The following is a 10,945-nucleotide window of genomic DNA, read 5'->3' on the forward strand; positions in this document are numbered from 1 at the left end:
TAAATGTGCTGCTACCGGGGTTTCTTCAGTAGTGAGAGACAGCACAGGGAAGTGAAGGGTTTGTCATTATAAGAATATTGTGGGACCCTGGCTGGGTGGCTCAATTGGTTGGAGCATCATCCCATACATAAAAAAGAAAACAAACAAACAAACAAACAACCCATGTTCAAGCCCCAGTCAGGGCACATGCAGGAGGCAATTATGTGGTGGATGTTTGTCTCTCTCTCTTTCCCTATAAAAAAATCAATAAATGTGTCCGCAGGTGAGAATAAAAATAAAAAATAGAAAAGAAGCAAAACCTGTTTCTATGCATAGACTAGGCTGCAGCTTTAAAAAAAAAAATTGTGGAGCTCTTTAAAAAATTACAGGGCTCTGGGTCCCAACACAAACTTTCTAGACTAGACTCTGTGGAGAAAGGCACTGGAAAGAGTCTTTTTCACAGCGCCACAGCAGTTCTTAGGGTGTTTGAGAAATGCCGATAGAGTGGTTAAGGACACAGGTACTAAAGCCAGCGTGATTTAGTTTGATTTTCAATTCTGACATTGGTTGGCTGTGTAATGTTAGACAGCTTCCTTAACATTTCTGTGCCTTAGTTTTTTTTTTCACCTGTAAAATGAGATAATTAAAGTACTTCCCGCATAGGATGCAATAAGCACCCAAAGAGTTCATGGTTTTAGAGCGTGTAGAACAGTAACTATCACATAGCCAATTGCTCATTATATTTTAACCATTTTTATTGTTGTTGTTATTGTTATCATTATCATCATCACCACCATGCTTATTAGTGAGAGAATTCGACAAAGATCACAAGCACTGCTAGGTAGTGTGCCAGGTCCAGTATGGAGGGAGTATGTTTTTTGGGGTAGGGTTAGGACACAGAAGTGGGCAAAACCCACCATCTGCTCATAGCTAGATGAGTTTTTTCTTCCCCATCACATTCTCCTGTTTAATCTCCGTCACCCAGGGCTCACATCTGGCAGCTCTCTGCCAGCAGCAGGAGTTGGATCAGTGGTTGGTGTAGAGACAAGCTAACAGCTTTTGATCTTGGTTTCAGGGAGGCTCTGATGTATACAGGAAAGCGTCTCTGAGTCATCAGATCAGGGTTCAAATCCCAGGGTATCTCATTAGAGGACTGAATGAACTTGATCAAATTATTTAAGCTCTCTGAACTTCTGTTTCCTTCATTTTTGAATGTTTCCTAGCTCTCTGGGCTATTGCGAGGCTTAACTGAGATGACACGTATTCATGCTGGCATGTGGTAGGGGCTGAAGAAAAGCGTGTTCCACCTTGTTTTATCGTTACTGTTTTAGCTCACTAAGCTAGCCTATACACAGAGCCTGAATAAGCCCCGTTGTATCCCTGTGAGCGTAGAGCTGCAAGACTCAAAAAGCTCCCCAGACTGCCAAACCTGTAACTCGAATAGTCCATCTTCACTTTGGGTGTCGCGGTGGTTGGTGCCTGGGACTTCTCACTCCCTACTGGAGTATTGCCTTGTCTCTTACCCCTACAGTCTGGGAGTGGTATTGCAGCTTCCGGGTTGTAAAACGGGGATAGAAACACATCTCAGTTCAGGGAACCCAGGTCTTTCCTCAGACTCTGGCTTGGGTTACATCAACATGATTTTGAATTATTGCCCTCTGCCTCATGTTGAGCACATATGGACTCTTTAAACATGTCATCAAAGTGTTTTCAAAGTTTCCAAAGTGAGCCTTGGAACAGGGTGGTAAGTAACATCACCAAAGCAGCGGTCATTAGTAAAATAATCTTTTTAAACAGACTAATATGTTTGGGACTTTGATGTGTCAAAATTTCAAAGGAATGTATAAACTAGTTGGTATAAATTTTATTTTTTTAAAAATTAGGACATTTTTAAAAGTAGTTGCCAAAATGGTGCCTAATTTAGAACGGTTCTTTCCATTCTGGTTTGCAATGGATTTGTTATGGGGTAAGGTCATGTAACAGAGATTGCAAATCAAAATTTACTTCCTAGATATTTCTAAGCTTAATGAGAAAGTTAGTCCCCCCCCCCCCCCCACCAAATAGATTGGAGACAGTACTTGAAAGCTCTGTGAGATGAAGGGCAGGATTATGCAAAGATAGTAACAGGCAGTTCATAATCTTTTTCCTATTTTTCAAGTGTGATGGTGAACCCCTGCAAGTTAATAAAACCTAAAAATAGAGATATAACAACTTTTTGGCGCTGAGAAGAAAAATGCTAAGATATTCTAAAAATTTGCTAGATAAGCAACTCGTGTACAAAGGTGAAACAAATCGTACAAATTGTATGATTGATTTATTTTTACACGAGTCTTTCCTTTAGGGAAAACTGATTTCTAGAGGAATGGAGTGGAATTCTGGATGTGGTTGCCAAGACATCCCTTGAAGAAAAATTACATCTTTTAGATAAAACTAAGATGGAGTACCACCCACAACAGTGGAATGCCAGTTCCTAGGAAGCCTAGCCGCAGCTGATCCTTGTGTCCTTTGTACAAAAAGAAGAGGCTATACATGGGTTGATAGTGAGAACCTTCTTTTTTTGTGACAAAATGCAGCTGGTAAGTGGAATCCTACTAAAAAGGATTTAAGGAATGCGCATGGGTAAGGATTAATGCCACAGCAAGGCCTCTTTTCCTTCCCTGGTGTAAGTGGGCAGGCTGTTTAAGAGAGTCCGGCCCGTAATACATTTAAAACACAGCCCCAAATGCAGCCCAGGAGAGAGGGGTTTTTAGCTATAGCCTTTCACCTGTGCTTTATCCATTTATTGCTGCAGAACAAATTATCCCAAAATTTAATGTCTTAAGACAACAATAATTGTATCATTTTTCATAATTTTGGAGTCATTTGAGGAGTTTCCTTCTCCATGTGGTATTAGCTGAGGACACTCGGTGGCATTCAACTGATAGCTGGGCTGGCAGTTCTAGGAAGACTGTGTCACAGGGCTGCTGACTTGATGGTGCCCCTTGTTGCCTGGAGAGGTTAGCTTGGGCTTCCTAACAACATGGTGGCCTCAGGGTGGTCCAGCTTCTTATGTAGCAGCTGGTTTCACTAGGTCTCAGAAGTTACTACTCATTACTCCTGTCACATTTTATTGGTTAAAACAACACATAAGGCCAGCTAAGATTCACAGGGAAGAGAAATATATCCTTCAACTTGATTGGGTAACATGTGTATACAATGAGGAAAAGAACTGGTGGCAGTCCTCTTTGGGGAGTCCCTACCACAGTCTGAGAAGGTGGGGCTGCCAGGGAATGGCTCTGGGGAAGGGAGTAAAAATCAGATGAGGCAGGGGAGAGCCCTATCTGGACACAGAGTCAGTGTGGGAAGCTTGTTAAAGCTTAAGCAGTCTGGCACCAAAATTCAGATAGGAGTTCAGAGACTACAATAAGACATTGATCCTGAGAAATCTCAGGGGATAGAAGAAAAGGGAGCTGGGGATATTGTACTAACATGAATCAGACTTCCCATGGATTTATTTTAAAAGTTAAATGTCTATAGAAAAACAAGGCCTTTTTACAAGGTCTTTGTATCACTGTTGACTCTATAAGGTCATGGCTTTAGGTAAAGAGAAGGGAGACAAGTATCCAGAAATGATGGTGCCAGAAAACCACAGTCAGTCACCTGGCACTGTCCTGGTTGCAGTTGGCTTCCCCGTCGATGCTTTGGAAACTTCACATGAGGTAGCTAGTGGTTCTCATCAGGGAGATAGATGTGCCTTTCTGAGGAGTTCTCGTAAATGTGGTCGTGCTAAAGACTTCTGGTGGTGCTGGGAGTGCTCCTGGCATTTGGTGAGTAAGGACCAGAGATGCTATACATCCCAATGCCCCACACACTTGGGGATAATTATTCCATCTCACATGTTATCCCAGTTGAAAAACACTAGACAATTGGGTGATGTAGAGTATTTGGGTGGAAAATATGGAATTTGGGAAGATGTAGGGACTGTGAGACACCAAGATAAACTACTGTCTTCTGGTAAGAACAGAGTCAAGTGTGATGCTAAATTGTAGGAAGTATGGTGCTTATAGAAAATACGCTCTTTAGATCACATACTAAAAAATGTCATCAATGGGCACATGTATATTCTCACTTACCATAGCCTTTCTGAAATATTAAATGGAGAGTTGAGAAAGGGTATAATTTTCTAATAGAAATAATATTGTAACATACCACTTAAAAACTTCCTTCTAGGGACTGGCTTATCTCCATCTGTGGAAATCATGACATGAAGAGATGTTTCTGCTAAGTATGCATGAAATCATATTTTATTCTTCCTTAATCCAACTGACTTTTCCCCACATGCCAATCAATCAGTCATACATTGTCTGTCAAATCCAGTCTTCGACGGTAGTTGAACCTGATATGTCCTCCAGCATGAAATTTACCTGGTGTTGTAAAAACATACTCTGCAATGCTACATTTAAGAAGAGAGCTTGAGTTTAGGAGGAAGCCCTGTTCAGTCTGGTCAGGAAATTGCCCCTTCCAACTTGAATCTCTTTTTTGTCTTCTCCTTCTTTGTTTCTTTCTATGCTTTCACTCTATTATGTGGCTGTGAGTAATAAAACGATTTTCTCAGAAAGAAGAGTATTCCATGGGCAGCTTGGTATTATCTATCCTGAGGCTTGGAAATGTCCTAGGAGTTTGCTGCTGTGTAGTCAGCAGATAGGAATCAAACATAGTAGCCGTCAAAGGGAGAGTCTGTCTCACCCAGTCCTAAGCTCAGGAACTTTGAGATTTTAAAAGCTTTTTAACTACTTGTAATTTGTCAGTAAATAATACAAATTCAGCACAAACAGAAATGATTTAATTGGGTACATCAACATCTACTTTTACAGCCATGAACTTTTTGAAAGTCATGCACAGGTATTTGAGTTGAGTCCATGTTGACCATGAAGAAGATCACTTAGAAGGGGAAGCTTTAACAGATATAGCATAGATTTTTATTATCCACACAAAGTGAATTACCTGTGACAAGTTTGAAATCCCAACTTTATTTCTTCTTCTACCTAGCACTTATCTGGACTCCTGTCCTTTGTGGTTAGTTGATGTGTGTCCTGGGAATGCAAACTCATTTTCGTGCATTCTCTTTGATGGCTTGGAAAGCATTTGAGACCATGCAGAGCCCTGGGGTCATGATTATGAGCAACAATTATTGTACTGGAGATCTACAGATGTGCTGGTTATTAGAGGGTTGTGGTTAATAGAATGTCAAACAACAAAGGGTTTATTGTATAACTGAGGAGGAAAAAGCTCCCCAACAGCAAAATACAAAATCTCAGAAAGTCAGGGGATCTGGAGGAAAACACACAAAGTTGAGTTTTTCCTTTATAAAAGAATTTTTTTTGTTCCCTCAAATTAAATGGTCAGAGTTTTTAAAGTCACCCTGTGGGAAATATGTTGCTTCAAAGGAGAAGGAGATCAATTATAGATGCAATAAGCCAGCATCCCCCATATGTAAACTTTTCCACAGCCTGGTTAAGCATTTGGTGAAATCTGATTAACTCAGGTCACTAGGGAACCATTTAGAGGTTTTTTTTAATTTTATTGCACTGATTTGGGTCCGTTGAACCTCTTGCTGCATATGAAACATCAGATCTGATTTTTCTGTGACAAATTCGAGCACAGTTCAGGAACTACATGACCCTTTACACTGAATGCATTAACTTGATACTACCTTTTAATACTTCCAATTGCCTTGAATTCTGGCAACCAGATATTTAAATTGGGTTTGCTAACAAGTTCACCAAAACCTAAGAAAACCCCATTGTGGTAATGCTGATTATATCAGAATGGATGGATATTTTTGTGACCTATTTTCAAAGCCCAGTGGAGTGAGATGTGTAATAGACCACACCTTGTTGAGTTCATCCAATCCCTTAGGTAGACAGGCTACAGAATGCCAGGCAGCTGGTAGTAGAATGTATTTCTGTCTAGTGACTACTGTGGATATCCTTGACTTGCCCCTCCTGATCCATTCCCTCCCTTCCCCTTCCGTCCTTCTCTGTACTCAGGGAGACTGACTTTGGATTTGCCTAATGTGGGGAGACTCAAAGGAAGGGAGGTCAGGAGATTCTCCCTTCCCACCTCTGATTCCTAAAGTACCTGGTAGCCACCTCCCTCTATCGAAGTCTGCAGCTCACTCTGCCTCTGCGTTCTGGTAACCACTCTCTCCCTCCATCCTTTCAGGTCTAGTAATTGTAACAGGAGCACAAACTTTTGTGGATTCTTTCGCCGCCCACCTGCACCTTGGGAAGCAGCCCTTTCATTCATTAAACTGGCCTTCCATAGCGCAGTTTGAGTGTGATGGCCTGTCTCCTGCTGGAACCTTGACGAACACACAGGCTTAGTCCACTCCTCATTATATATAACGGCCCATTTCCCAGGCTATAATCAAAACAGACACAGAAGAGTATTTCTCTCGTCCCTTCCTCCCTGCCCCCAACCAGCTCCCTGCAGAAATTTTAGCTCCCTGATGTCCCAACAAGTTCCTTTTATTTGACCCTTTGCATGCACTACCTTCCTTCCCATCCGTGTAGCTCAAAAGGCAGCAGTGCCAGCTTTGCCCCTGAGAACTTTGCAAGTTCAGCTTCAGTAGAACATCTTGTCAAGGTCCCTGATGTGGACACTAAAAGCACCTCTGTAGTTAATACAAGGCTTCCAAACTACAGCTGCCACCAGCAGTCGTGGCTACCACTGTCACGCTCTGCTCCTCACTCTCACTGTCCCACAGAGATGATGCTCTTGATATTTACTTGTTCTTTATCAGAGTCCTCTTGGCCAAAGACTTGGACTTGAGCCCAGTAGAATGGGTCAGGGTTTAGTCTGAGTGACAGATAAAGCACTGATCTTAGTATCAGGCCCCTCTCTGGTTTACTAGCCCCTTGTCCTTAAGTCAACTCCCCCCACCCCCACCCCTATTTATCTTTCTCTTGGGATGTGTTCTTTCTCAGGAGTCAAGTTTCTCATGCAAACAGTGCCCTGTTGGGCTGCCCTGTTATTTATCCTTCTAGGTCTGCCTAGACATGTCTGGGTCCTAAGGGGAATACAGCTTAGATTTACTCGATAACCCTCATATGCTCGTTAGTCTACTTCTGCTCCTGGAGACCCACCCTTGCCCTTACCTGCTCCAGCCTGTGCTCTGAGTGGCTGAACTCTATGGACTCCATCACCCGGGCTCACTTCCCCTCAAAACGCTACTTGGGCTCAGGCAATGGAAGACAGTGGCAGAGCAGAGAGAGAGTCTAGTGTTATCCTGCACCCCTTCCCTACCAGCGCAGCTTAGCAGTAGCTGCTTTTCTCTACCCACGGTCACATCTCCTACAGGCCATCCTCTACTAGGGCAACAGCTCTTGCTGCATTCTGACAAGAGTGCCCTCCCTTAGTCCTTTCAGTCTTTGGTGTGGTATGGTGGGCAGAATGGTCCCCCAAAGATGACCACACCCAAATCCCTGGAACCTGTGAATAGGTTACATCACATGATTACAGTTATGGCCCTCTTAAAATAGAGAGAGTATCCTAGATTATCCAAGTGGACCCAATCTAATCATATGAACCCTTAAAAGCAGATAACTTTCTCTGGCTGTAGTAAGATAGATGCTGCCATAAAATAAATCAGAGAGATTCCAAGTGTGAGAAAGATTTACTGCTGGTTTTGACAGGTAGGGACCAGAAAGGAGGTTCTAGAAGCTCAGGGGCTGCCTCATCTGCCAGTCAGTAAGGAAACGAATCTCAGCCTCACACCTGCAAGGAATTGGGTTTTGCCGGGAAACTGCAGGAGCATAGAAGGGGGTTCATCTCCAGAGCCTCCTGAAAAGGACCTTGACCTCAGGAGTCAAGTTTCTCAGCCTTGTGACTAAGCAGAGGACCCAGCTGAATCGCACTGTCAGCAGACTTCTGACCTACACAACTGTGAGGTAATAAATGGGTGTCATTTTAAGCCATTAGAGCTGTGGTATTTGTTATGGCAGCAGTGGAAGATGAATGCAGGAGGTATGACTTTCCTTTGCTGCTCCTCTCTGGGTGCTGCACCCTTCCTTGTTGCTCCCTGAGCTCTGCCCATACCACGTCAATTGTCTCTTCAGTTACCCCTTGGAATGGCTGCCTTTCCTGCTGGCACCCTGAGTGACACACCCTGCTCTGTTTGAAAGCCCTAATGAAACTCCTCCAGATATTTGCTAAGTGGTCATGATATGTTCTTGAAATACACAGTGTAATAAGTTTCATCAGTGTACATAAGCCACGTGTCTCATATAGCCCAGCACACAATAACTGGTGGGGGAATTTTAACACCATCTGGAGAGTTTATGTGTGAGGTCTGCGATCTAAGAGAATGTTGTTGCTCTTACCTCCAAGATATCTGAGGTCCTTCTGAAACAGGATGAGAACAGAAGATCAGAAAGATGACATTTAGTGCCTCAAAATATTCCCAGAAATTCAGCTGCTCAGAGACCTATGTACCAAGATCAGCTAGGCAGGCCATGGCACACAGTAGAAGACCAGGATATCTGGGTCCAGTGTGCAAAGGCTCATTCCTACCTGATCGTGAAGATGCCTGATCCTGGCAGCCATCTCCCACACAGAGCTCTGGCGCTGGTCCGCATAAGAGGGTGTGTGAATGGATCCATGCTTCTCGTGAAAGGCCTGCAGGTGGTGGGTCTTTTCTTTTGCCAAATGCACTTAATCATGAAGTCCTGTCCTTTGTCCTTGGTCCCTTGAGTCCACAAAGACAACACAACATCCTTGCTCTGGTCCTGAGAGGCTCCCAATAGAAGAGAGTTTTAAAAATTTGCTTCTGGTCCAACAGAGGGAATTGAGGCTGTGCTTTAGAGAAGCAATATGATCAGGATTGGAGCCTTGATGAAAAGATAAAGGACTGGTTCAACTCTAAAGTGAAATTTCCCCTCATTTATATTCCTCAGGGGTCCTTTGAATGTTGAGTATTTTCACTGGGACCTGGACCATGCTTCCATTACAATAAGCCTTGGATGTTGGTGTCATCAAAACTCTGCAGCTTAAACCAGAGCACAAACTAGACACTTCACAGGGCCATTGTTTCCCTCACCAGTCACAGCCAGTCCTAGCCATAATGGGTAATATGTCACTAATTATAAACAAGCAGACAATGGAGTTTGTTTTTGTCCCTGAGAATCTGCACTCATTCCCAGTCTGATCTGAATGCATTTTCAACTGTAATAGAAACCAGAGCTAAGTGCTATGGGGCTTTATTATGTGCTCAGAAAAAGACCTAAAAGGAAAATCCAACCCAAGTTTTAAAAAGTTGAGTGCCCACTCTGCATGGATTGCTTTACATATAATTTCTCTAGTAGGTAAAATAATCTTGCAAGTTCACTAGGACCCATCACCCTCAGTTTATAGATGAGAAAACCGAGGTTTGTGTGGTTATTTTCACTTGAGCGGGGCCACCCAGTTGATGAGAGTTGAGGTTGGGATGAAACATGTCCCTCGGGCTCCGGAGCCCAGGCATCAGACATGTCACCATGCTGCCACACCAACAAATTTCCCCCCAGAATTTAGGGATATTTAATATTCTTCTTGGATATGCATTACTGGGGCTAGAAGAAAACTCCTGCCTCATCCATTCTTTTGCCTTTCATTAAAACTACATCCACACTGTGTCTGGTAATATTTCTAGAGCACAAAACCTCCTTATAGACCTGTATATTGTGAAGTAGCAGCTAGAATTCCCCTGTCCCCCACTCCCATGGAGGAGGAAAACTCATGCTCTCAGACCAGACAACTGCACAGCCAGAGAAAAATCAATCTCGCCTGTTGGAACTCAGTATAGGTTTTAACATTTCCAGTCTTCTCCCAGCTAAAAGTTCAACTTGGAATAAAGCTTCAGTATTCTTAACAATTCTTCCCACCTCTACTTATTCCCCTCTCACCCCACTTATTCCCCACCAGTTTTGAGTTAAAAGATAGGTAAAGAGACAGAAATTGGAGATGACAGGGATTGGGTTGGATATAAAGATCAATTGTATTAAACATCTTTGCTAAAAGACATCCTTGCAGTTATCAAGCAGACAGGTGCTTGGAGAGCATGGGAGCTAAGGGGGCTGCTTCTCCAGCCTGGCATTTCAGATACCATTGGACACACCTGACTGAGTATATGAGCTGCTCGATGGAGCCTCTTGTGTGGTTGGGAGATCAAAGCAAAATGTCCCCCCATAGTCTGGTCTCTCTGAAGGAGCCTTAGGTTCTTCTGGGAATGAGAGCCCAGCCGAGGAAGGCTGCCCGCTGTGGACAGAGATCAGAGGGTAGGCTGGGCAGCGTGGTCAGTGGTTGGTAATAGTATTCCAGCCCAGGACTAGCAAGGCTTTGAAAGGGAGCCAAGGCACTAGACGGCAGGCCCCAGGCTTGGTTCAGAGAAAGCCACAGTGGGTGTCGGGACACTGTGAAGATCTGGGAGCTGATTTGCTCTCCTGTATTGACATGTGCTGCTTCACCTGAGCTGGGAAAAGAGCGAAATCTGTATCAGCTGGGTTCTCACCATGTCCTCTGCTCCCACTCCACGAGACCGCCCTCAGCTGTTGCATCCCTACCCTGGCTTCAGTCTCCACCTTTGTCAAGGTGGCCTTCCCCCTTGGCCCTGATTTCTACATCCAGCTGGGAATGTTTTCCTAAGCAACAGACTCCTGTTTGATCAAACACTGAATATGTCCCCCTGAGGGCCTCATAGGCACCACAAATTTAATATTCCAAACTGAGCTTACCATCTTCTCCTCTTCAAAATGCTTTTTCACCATTTCCCATTTCAGTCATTGGCATGACTCTTCCCAATTCTCCTTTGAGGGGGAATTCAGAATCCTCTGAATGAGGAGCCTTGGATCCTGAATTCAGAATCCTTTGGTGTCTAGACACCACCTTCATTCGTAAGTTTTCTGTCTCAGTGTTAGCTCAGGTCTCCCTCATCTCAATGAAGTATTGT

This window comes from Furipterus horrens, unplaced genomic scaffold (assembly GCF_987537825.1).
Source record: "Furipterus horrens unplaced genomic scaffold, mFurHor1.1.pri manual_scaffold_6, whole genome shotgun sequence".
In the NCBI taxonomy this organism is placed as follows: domain Eukaryota; kingdom Metazoa; phylum Chordata; class Mammalia; order Chiroptera; family Furipteridae; genus Furipterus; species Furipterus horrens.